The 10,514-nt window shown below is 35.9% G+C and overlaps 1 pseudogene; it reads right to left on the minus strand.

Moving 5' to 3' along the window:
- Positions 1–9,022: 9,022 nt before the first annotated feature.
- Positions 9,023–9,840, minus strand: LOC133753440 (acidic leucine-rich nuclear phosphoprotein 32 family member E-like; annotated as a pseudogene).
- Positions 9,841–10,514: the final 674 nt, after the last annotated feature.

The following is a 10,514-nucleotide window of genomic DNA, read 5'->3' on the forward strand; positions in this document are numbered from 1 at the left end:
TTTCTTTTGGGGTGTGGTTTATTTCATAAGCATAATGGTCTCCAGCTGCATAAATTTTGTTTCAAAAGACAGATTTCATTCTTTTTTTACAGCTGAGTAATAGTCCATCATGTATAAGTATCACCTTTTCTTTATCCAGTCATCAATTGATGGACATCTGGGCTGATTCCACATCTTAGTTATTGTGAACTGAGCTTCAATAACCAATGGGGGTACAGATAACACTTTTATTTCATTTTGGTAAATTCCCAGGAGTGTGATGGCTAAATCATGTGGTAGATCAATTTTGAGATTTTTGAGGAATCAGCATACTGTTTTTCATAATGGTTGTGTTACTTTACATTACCATCAACAGTGTATTAAAGTTCCCCTTTCTCCACATCCTTGCAAGCATTTCTTATTTTTTTAATTTTCCAATGATAGCCACTCTGAGATGAGGTTAAACATTGTGGTTCTTATTTGCATTTGCCTGATGACTAGTGAACCTGAGTGATTTTTTGTGTGTTTGTTGACCTATTGCATTTCATCTTTTGAAAAATGCCCATTTCTTAACTGGATTATTTGCTTTTCTGCTGTTGACTTTTGTGAGCTCATTGTGTGTTTTTCCCTAGAAACCTTTTATTTAAGGAATACAAACTTCTTGCATTTCATAAGTACAACTTTAGGAACATAGTGATTCTTCCCAGTGTACCCACCCTACCACCTACACTCCCCTCCTTTCTCCTCATTCTCCTATTTCCATTCTTATTTTTTACTAAGATCTAGTGTCAATTAACTTTATACACACATTACTAACTCTATACTAAGTAAACAAATCTTAGTGGATACATAATTGGCAAATATTTTCTTTCATTCTTCAGTTGCCTCTTCACTTTTTTGTTTCCTTTGTTGTGCAGAAGCTTCTTAGCTTGATGTAATCCATTTGTATATTTTTATTTTTATTGTCTGCTTCTAGTGTCTTAACCAAGAAGTCCTTGCCTAAGACAATGTCTTACAGCAATTGCACTGTTTTCCTGTAGTAATATGATTGCTTCAGGTCTTAGGTTTAGATTGACCCACTGTCAGTTAATTTTCTGCTATTATTTCCACACAAACCGCATTTTGATACTTTATAAGAATATCAAAGGTGTTTCGAGAAACTCCACTAAAATTCACTTTGTATACACAAACAATGACATGACTGGGAAAGTACTTGTAAAATCAGCCCCATTCAAAATAGATTCAAAAAAATTCAAACACCTTGGAATAAATTTACCTAAAGATGTCAAAGATTTATACAATTAAAATTAGAAAATATTAAAGAAAGAAATAAAGATATCAAAATGGAAAAAAATGGGAAAAAACCTTTCATGTTAATGGATTTGAAGAACTGATATCATCAAAATGTCCATACTACCCAAAGCAATTTACAGATTTAAGCAATCCCAATCAAAATACCAGGGGCATTCTTCACGAATCTAGAATCTGGCTCTCCAAGGTCTTGGGAAGATGGGCCTCCATGGCTTTAAATGACACAGCCAGTGTTTCATTTTACACAGGTTGTAGTTTTGTCTTTGCAGCTCCACTAGGTATTGTTCTCGTTGCAACTCTGAAACAGGCCTATCCCCACATTTCTGCTTGGTAGTTCCCCACTGAATGCTCTCTTCAAGAATTTAAACCATGCAACAGGTCTCTGCCTGGAAACCAAAGTTGTCCAAGACATATTTTGAAACTTAAGTGGATATTTCCATGACTCCAAAGTTCAGTTAGTTTCTGCCCACATGGCTGTCCAGTGCTGAATGTAAATATCTGAAGCTTTTCCAGGCAGATATTTCATGCTGTTGGTGGCTTAAACTTTCTGAGATCTCCATGTAGTACTGTCTCACAAGCTTCACTGAATATCACTTCACCAAGGACTCCATGCAAAGTCTCCAACCCTGTGGCACATCTCTGGCCTCCTTGGCTTTCCTTTGAAATCTCAATAGAGGACACCCTAACCCCCAAACCCTTACATTTTGAGTCTCTTCAGAACCAGCATCGCATGGAAGGTGCCAAGGTCTACAACCAGGATGAACTGCAATTGAGCCAATTTAAACCATGCCCGCAGCCTTGGAGTTCTTGGCTGGCTAATTGCAGGGAAACAAATCATGACATAAAGTTGCTAGTGTGTCATATCGTTGCACAAAAAAATTCTTTCAGGCCTCCTGACCTGTGATAGGAAGAGTGCTTCCAAAAGTCTGAGATTCCCTCAAGGCTTTTTTTCCATTGTGCTGCCGATAACCATGTGGTTTGCTTTGACCTGCACTAATACCTTTAGAAAGTGGATTGCCTATTGCACTCTCTTGTCCTAAACATGCTGCTTTTCCTTTGCTCCTTCTCAGGTTAGTCTGCATTTTCCATATCTTTCTCCTCTGTTCTATCTTGATCCATATTCCCTCTGGAAAATTGACTAAAAGTTATCAACAATACTCATGCTGCAACCTAAAAATCTTTCTGTTTTGAAATTCCTCCCAACAAATAAAATAGTATATTATCACCTTTAAGTTTGGCCTTCCACAAAGGCTCAGGGCAAAGACAAAATAAAGCCAAGTTCCTTTCCACAGTGTAACAGGGGTGTCCTTTAGTCCATTTCCCAATTGATACCTCATTTCCATCTGAACCTTCTTCAGCATCGCCTTTACTATTCACACTTCTATCAGCATGCTGGTCACTAACCAACTCAATAATTTTAAGAAGATGGCAATCACACCACATATGTTTTCTGAACACATTGGAATAAAAAGGAAGAACCTCTTGTCTCCTGGCTTCCAATCAGCCCAGCTTAGGTCATTGAGACCATTTAGGAAGTAAACCACAGGATGGAAGAACTTGCTCGCTCTAACTCTCTCTCTCTCTGCCCCTCCTTCCCTCCATTTCTCTCTTTTTGTAACTGGGCCTTTCAAATAAATAAGTCAATCTTTAAAAAAAATTTGGTAGAAGGACTTGTATTGTGGCATAGCTGGTAAAGCCATTGCCAGTTAGTTTTCTGGTTGCCCAACTTCCAATCAAGCTCCCAGCTAATGGTCTGGGAAAGCAATGAAAGACGGCCCAAGTATTAGACCTTTGCCATCCATGTGGGAGACAAGGATGAAGCTCCTCTCTGATGGCTTCAGCATGACCCAGTGCTGGCCATTGCAGCCATCTAGGGAATGAGCCATTGGATGGAAGATCTCTGTGTCTCTCCCTCTCTCTCTCTGTCACTGTGACTTTCAAAATAGTTAAATAAATCTTTTGTTTAAGTTCAGTAAAATTCACATCAAAGGCAACAGTCTTGATGTTTTCTTTATCAGGAGACTTTTTACTACTAATTCAGTGTTGTTATGTCTCTGTTTAAATTTTCTATTTTTCATACTTCAATTTTGATAGATGATATGTGTCCAGAAATGTATACATTTCTTCTAGGTTTTCCAATTTTTAGTATATAGTTGTTCATAATATTCTTTAATGACCCTTTGTATTTCTGTGATATCAGACATTACATGTCTTCTTTTTCACCTTTGAATTATCATGATTTCATTGGTATCCATTCTATACATGTGAAATATCATACTGTATTTCATAAATATGTGCAAGTATTACATGTTAGTCAAAAATATTTTGAAAAAAATTAAGGAGATGGAAATGAAACCTACCCTGATTCGATCTTTATACATTTTTCATGTGTAGCAAATTATCATGAAGTAATCCACAAATATGTGCTATGTGGTATAAATATACAATGGAATACTATGCTGCCAAAAAAAGAATGTAATCCTGTCATTTGCAGCAAAATACATGGAAGTAGAGGGCATCATGTTAAGTGAAATTAGCCAACACAGAAAGACGAATACCACAAATTCTCTCACATATGTGGGAGTAAAAAAAAAAGGGGGACAAACTTCAATATGAACATAAAATGTTCACAACCAGAGGCTAGAGGGGTGAAAGGAATAGAGAGAGTTTGAGTAAAAACAAATAGTGGAAGATGGATGTGATTCAGTAATTATGACAAATATACTATTCTGAGATGTTAATAACAGGGAAATTTGGGTGTGGTTCATTGATTATGATAAATATACTATGCTAATATAAGATGTTGATGATATTAGAAGTTGAGTGTGGGACATATAGGAACACTTTGAACTATAGAATTTTTGTTGTGTAAATCAAAACTACTCTGAAATAAAGTTAAAATTGGAAGTCAAAATATTTTTGAATATTATTGAATATCTACCAGAAATGAATAGATTCCTGGACACATGCAATCTACCTAAATTGAACCATGAAGACACAGAAATCTTAAATAGACCCATAACTGAGAAAGAAACTGAAACAGTAATAAATTCCCTCTCTACAAAGAAAAGCCCAGGACAAGATGGATTCACTGCTGAATTCCACCAGACATTTAAAGAAGAACTAACTCTAATACTTCTCAAACTATTCAGAACAATCGAAAAAGAGGGACTCCTCCCAAATTCTTTTTATGAAGCCAGCATCACCTTAATTCCTAAGCGGGAGAAAGATGCTGCATTGAAAGAAAATTACAGACCAATATCCCTGATGAACATAGACAAAAAAAATTTTTTTAAAAAATCAGTTGACAATAAAAAATAAAATAAATAGGAATAAGCTTAACTGAAGAGGTGAAATATCTACACATTGAAAACTACAAAAATATGTATAAAGAAGACAAAATAAATGAAAAAAGATCCCATATCCATGGATTGGTAGACTTCATTTTCTTAAAATGTTCACACTACTCAAAACAAACTTCAGATTAAATGCAATCACTATCAACTTACTGATAGCACTGTTTATAAATATGTGGAAAATTAAAATCCATGTGGAATTTCAAAAAGGTTTAAAATAGCAGAAATAATAATGCTTAGGGAAACGCAATTCAAAACTTAAATGAGAAATCATAGTAAAGCCGCTAGAATTGTTAACAGCAAAAAAAGATAGGCAGTAGCAAATATTGAAGAATCTGTGGAGAACTGGAAGACTAGGAATGTAAAATATAGCTGCTTTGGAAAGCAATGTGGCAGTTCTTTAAAATTTTAACATAAAAATACCATATGGTTCAGTGATTCTTCTCCCAGATATATACCCTCAAGGAATTAAAAACATACATACATAGAAAACTTTTGCACATGAACGTTCACAGTAGTGTTATTCAAATAGTCAAACTTGGAAAGAACTCCATCTCTATAGCTTGATCAAGAGTAAACAAAAGGTAATATATCCATATAATGGAATATTATCCAACAATTAAAGGAACAAAATATCAGTGCACCACACAGCATGAATGAATCTTAAAAACCTTATGCTAAGTTGAAGAAATCAGAACAAAAGTTTTTTTTTTTATAAAAGTAGTATTTTGATACTACATACACACACACACACACCACATGGCTTCTTTTAAAAAGAATAAAACTGTTCTTGGATAAGTACTGATGATGGCAGCAGAACTTTGAGAATGTACTAAAATCCGCAGAATTGTACACTTTAAAAGTGTAAATTTTTTGGCATGTGAATTACATCTAAATACATCAAGTATTCAAATACTGTCAAGAGTAAGAAAATATCATCATAGCTGTGATCCAGGGATCCCAAAGCCACGTTTGTTGCCACAACTACTGCTACCACCACCACACTTGCCTCTTGACACCCATGAAATTGATGATTAGACAGTGGAAATCTGAGTCATGTCACTCTGATTGTTTTTCAATGATTGCACATCCATGATTTTGTTTGCCAACAGAAGAAAATAGGAAAAGCTTTCTGTCTCCTTTCTGTTTTCCTAATCTCACAGGAGTGCATACAATTGGTGGAACCACATTCTCTTCAAGGCTTAGGGGAAAAAATCTGAGATATATGAGTACAGTGCTTTGGTTTATTGTGTTTTCTTTTTTTTATATAACAAATCTTCAGTTTATTTGAAGCAATTCCATTTCAAAAACTTTTAAGTTACAGCAGTCACAGAAAAAATAGGATAGAAACAATAGAAGAATGACCAGAAGTACTGTATTTAATGTATTTTTTAACACTGTCATGGCTTTATTCAAAACACAGTTGCACAAAAGTATTAACTTCAAAGTTTTTAAGGAGAGATTCTTGAGGAACTTAACACACTACCTACATACTGCCATACAAAGAGCATTAAAGTAGGACCAAAAAAAATACTGAAAGGGATTGAGTATTAAGTTGTTCATCAACAGTCAGGACAAGGGCTGATCCAGTCACTGTTTCTCATAATATCCATTTCACTTCAACAGGTTTCCTTTTTGGTTCTAGGTTAGTTGTCACCATCAGGGAGAACATATGATATTTGTCCCTTTGAAACTGGCTTATTTCACTCAGCATAATGTTTTCCAGATTCCTCCATCTTGTTGCAAATGACCGGGTTTCATTGTTTTTGACTGTTGTATAGTATTCTATAGAATACATATCCCATAATTTCTTTATCCAATCTACTGTTGATGGGCATTTAGGTTGATTCCAGGTCTTAGCTATTGTGAATTGAGCTGCAATAAACATTATTAAGGTGCAGACTGCTTTTTTGTTGGCCAGTTTAATTTCCTTTGGGTAAATTCCAAGGAGTGGGATGGCTGGGTTGAATGGTAGGGTTATATTCAGGTTTCTGAGGAATCTCCAGACTGACTTCCATAGTGGCTTTACCAGTTTGCATTCCCACCAACAGTGGGTTAGTGTCCCTTTTCCCCCACATCCTCTCCAGCATCTGTCATTGGTAGATTTCTGAATATGAGCCATTCTCACCGGGGTGAGGTGAAACCTCATTGAAAACCACATAAGTCTTAAAAGTTATCCGGAGGCTCTAGGTGTTGTTTTCAAACCAAAGAACTCTTAATTTTGATTGCACAATATGATGATTTATAAGAAAGTCAACATATAGATTTCATTTTAAAAATAAGTATTTTATAATCTGGCATAGTATGCTATGGGAATTCTTAGGGACTAAAACAGAGCATTTCAACCCTGGAAATTAGGAGGAAAATGTAAAAATCTTTTGGGAGAGTCTAATCCTTCCACTAAACCTACCCTAAGTGTTTTATTTCAGTTAGTTGTGCAACTTTTTTAGTTTCTCCTCAAATAACTTCACTTTTACTTTAAAACATAAAGCACATTAAAGACAGAGATCCTACATAATTTTTTTTTCAAATTAATTAATTTTCTATGCCATTTCCATACAAAGAGAATTGAAAATGAATCTTTACATGAATGGAAGGGGAAAGGGAGCGGGAAAGGGGAGGGTTGCGGGCGGGAGGGAAGTTATGGGAGGGGGGAAGCCATTGTAACCCATAAGCTATACTTTGGAAATTTATATTCATTAAATAAAAGTTTAATAAAAAAAACCATAAAGCATACATTTTAAACTAATAAAGCAGCAGAAAAACTATACTCAGTAATTTAAATGTGCCCCGGTATTGAAGCATAATTTCAATTAGTATAATGACACTTTTTAAAAACTTACAAATATTCGAACAGAATTTTAGATAATTGAAGTTAAAAAAGCAATTGCTTTAACACGGAGCCTCAGTAACAAAAAGGGAAATGCACTTGTCTACTCAATAAATTGTATTTAGTAGCCAAACACTCACAAACACTCACACTTATCCCAAATATTTTGTATTTTTAATGGACATCCACTTGAAAGCAAGTCAATTTTAGTAACAATTTAGTTTAAAATATTTTTTCCAGCTGCCTAGTGTATTTCAATAAATGCCATATCCACAATGCTTTAAAACTATAGGAAAAACAATTAAAGGTTCTACTCAGTATTATCAATACTTTGCAGAGTGGTATGCAAATCATTTGAGAAGCCAACTTAAAAGTTTCATTTGAACACATCATAATGATCAACAAGCAATTTTCTGACTTCTAAAGAACACTAATGTTGCTCCCCAAAGCCTCCTCTGCTTTTCTCTCTTCATACTCCTTATACAGTCTTACATGTTAGCAATCAGGAAATGCAGTCTGAGGTGTTGTCAACCAAGAAAGACCTACAGTAAGCAAATCTTGTTGCATAAAATCATATCTATAATAATATCTGTGCCTCAGAAAACAGTCCATTTTTTTTCCTTTTCTTGTTTAAAATTCAGGTCTGAAAAGGGAGGTGAGGTTTAAAACTAAAAGTTTTCCTGGGTTTCTCCACAAGTTTCCTACTTTATTTTGGGATAAAGGGAGGGAGCAAAACATTAAGAGAAGGTGATTATAAAGGAACTGTTGAGAGGAAAAAGAAAGCTCACAGCTAGAAACAAAATAAAAACTAGCCAAGCTTTGGCATGTTGTGATCTGCAGCCTGAGGAGAGGGCTCACCTGCATGGCTATAGATTTAGTATGAGCGACTCTTCCTTCTAAGATAAAATCTTATCAGTCACAATAAAACCCATGGACTACATTATTGAACAGAACCTCCACACAACCCATGAACTAGATTGCTGAATAGAATCTTTACTATTCTGCTCCTCCTTTCCAAGTTATTCTTTTGACCAAAAAAAGCTCCCAAATGTCCTTAGCCCCAAAACAAGTCATTTCCTTCAACTGAAGATCTCTGGATCACCTCTAAAAAATAACCAGCTTATTCAAGCGACTATTGTTATTTCATATTACAACTGACTGTAATCTTAATTTATAAATAACTTTAAAACCTTATGAATGAAATGCACCAAACTACACCTGTGTGTGTAAAAGTGATCATGTTTTAATCATGAGCTAAAAATGACTAATACAGTGAGTCTGTATTAGAGAAATTAAGATTCTATGTAAATTGCTAGGGAATTTCACAATGGAGGCCAATGAAAATTATTCTCTGCATACAATATGATCATTAACATATTAGTAACTCTTATTTGGAATGATAAGGCAAAAATAGTAAAACCAAACTTCTCCTATAAAAAGTTACACATTCTCTTCTGAAGGGAAAGCTATTGTACACAGAGAAACAGAGGAAGAAGTGATCACTCCATTGCACACCCAGGAACATTAGGAACTCTTTCAGAATGATCTAGTCATCTTCTTCCTCTCCATCATCTTCAGCATCTCGTTTCCTCTTCTCCCCTCGAGGACACTCTTCTTCATCATCTTCCTCTTCTTCTCCTTCTTTTACATAGTCATCATCATCTTTTTAATCCTGAATTTGATCTTTCATTAAGTATGAGAGGCCCACTTCTTCTCCCTCTCCCACTTCTGAGCCTGCTTCATCCTCATCTTCATCTTCATCCTCCTCTTCTTCTTCCACCTCTTCCTCAAATCTTTCAGGTGGACCGGCTTCATCTTCTTTTTCATCATCATCTTCATCACCATCCTCGTCATCCTCTTCTTCAGAGTCTGGGGCTTCGTTATCCTCCTGATCAAACCCATCCAAGTATGTGATTTGCTGCAGCAGTTCAAAAATGCTTCCTCTGTAATCTTCCAGGTTTGTGATCTCACAGTTAAACAAGACTTCAAATTGTTAAGATTTTCAGGGCTTCAACCGCACTGAGATTTGATTTTGTTTCCACTCAGATTGAGGTAGGTAAGATTTGGGCATTTCTCTGACAGGTCTTCCAAGCCTCCAGAAATTATGATGTCACTAAGTTCCAACTTTTGAAGTTTATTTAAACTGGGAAGCTGGGCCAAAGAACTGAGTTCCACATTAGCCATACTCAGAAACCCCAGTTCTTTAAAAGTATCATTCAGATCTTCAATTTCCCCACTGGCACAAAGGCAATTATCAAGGACTAACTCTGTCACCTCCTCCAGGGCTCTGTTCCTTAACTCCAGGTTAATCCTCTTCTTCATCTCCATGTCTTCCTCCTGCTCTTCTGCGACTACTCTCCTCCCTACCCCTTTCTTGCCTTTCCCACTACCCCAACCCTAAAAATTTTTAAAGATTTGGAAATGAATGAAAAATGCAAATATAAATATGAAGGAGAAAGAAAAGAATAGCAAATGGAGTTCAAGGAATTGGGACTCTAACTCAGCTGCCCCCACCTCCTTGTACACACACCCGGGTGCACACACACACACGCAAGCACACATACACACACACACACACACACTGAGCCACAGTTCCTTCCCCTTCAATGGCTGCTCAGAGACTGAACCTCCATGACACAGCACCGCCAACCCCTTCAGTTGATTGTGTTTTCTGTTTGCTTTCCAGACTCTGTATTATAAGAAACACAGGGTAGATTGTTGGTTGAGATATCCAATACTCAGTGCCCACTATAGAAGTCCTCTTCAGGATTATGACATTGAGGCATCAATCCCAACAATGGGAAGGTGCTTGATTTCAGCCAATGTAAGAATCTCAGCAAAAAGCATGACATGCTATGGGAGTAGCATGTATGAGAACTCTTAAGTAAGTGACTTTGTCTTGTTTAAATTCAGAGAAAAAAAGCTTTTTTTTTCCCTATTTTTCTTAACAGGCATTACATTCACATTTTTCTTATTGTTTCCTTGGGCTGCATTCTGGAAAATTTCTTGTGACTTTTCTTCAAGTTTGCCAAGTATGT

Source organism: Lepus europaeus, chromosome X (genome assembly GCF_033115175.1).
Source record: "Lepus europaeus isolate LE1 chromosome X, mLepTim1.pri, whole genome shotgun sequence".
NCBI classification, from domain to species: Eukaryota; Metazoa; Chordata; class Mammalia; order Lagomorpha; family Leporidae; genus Lepus; species Lepus europaeus.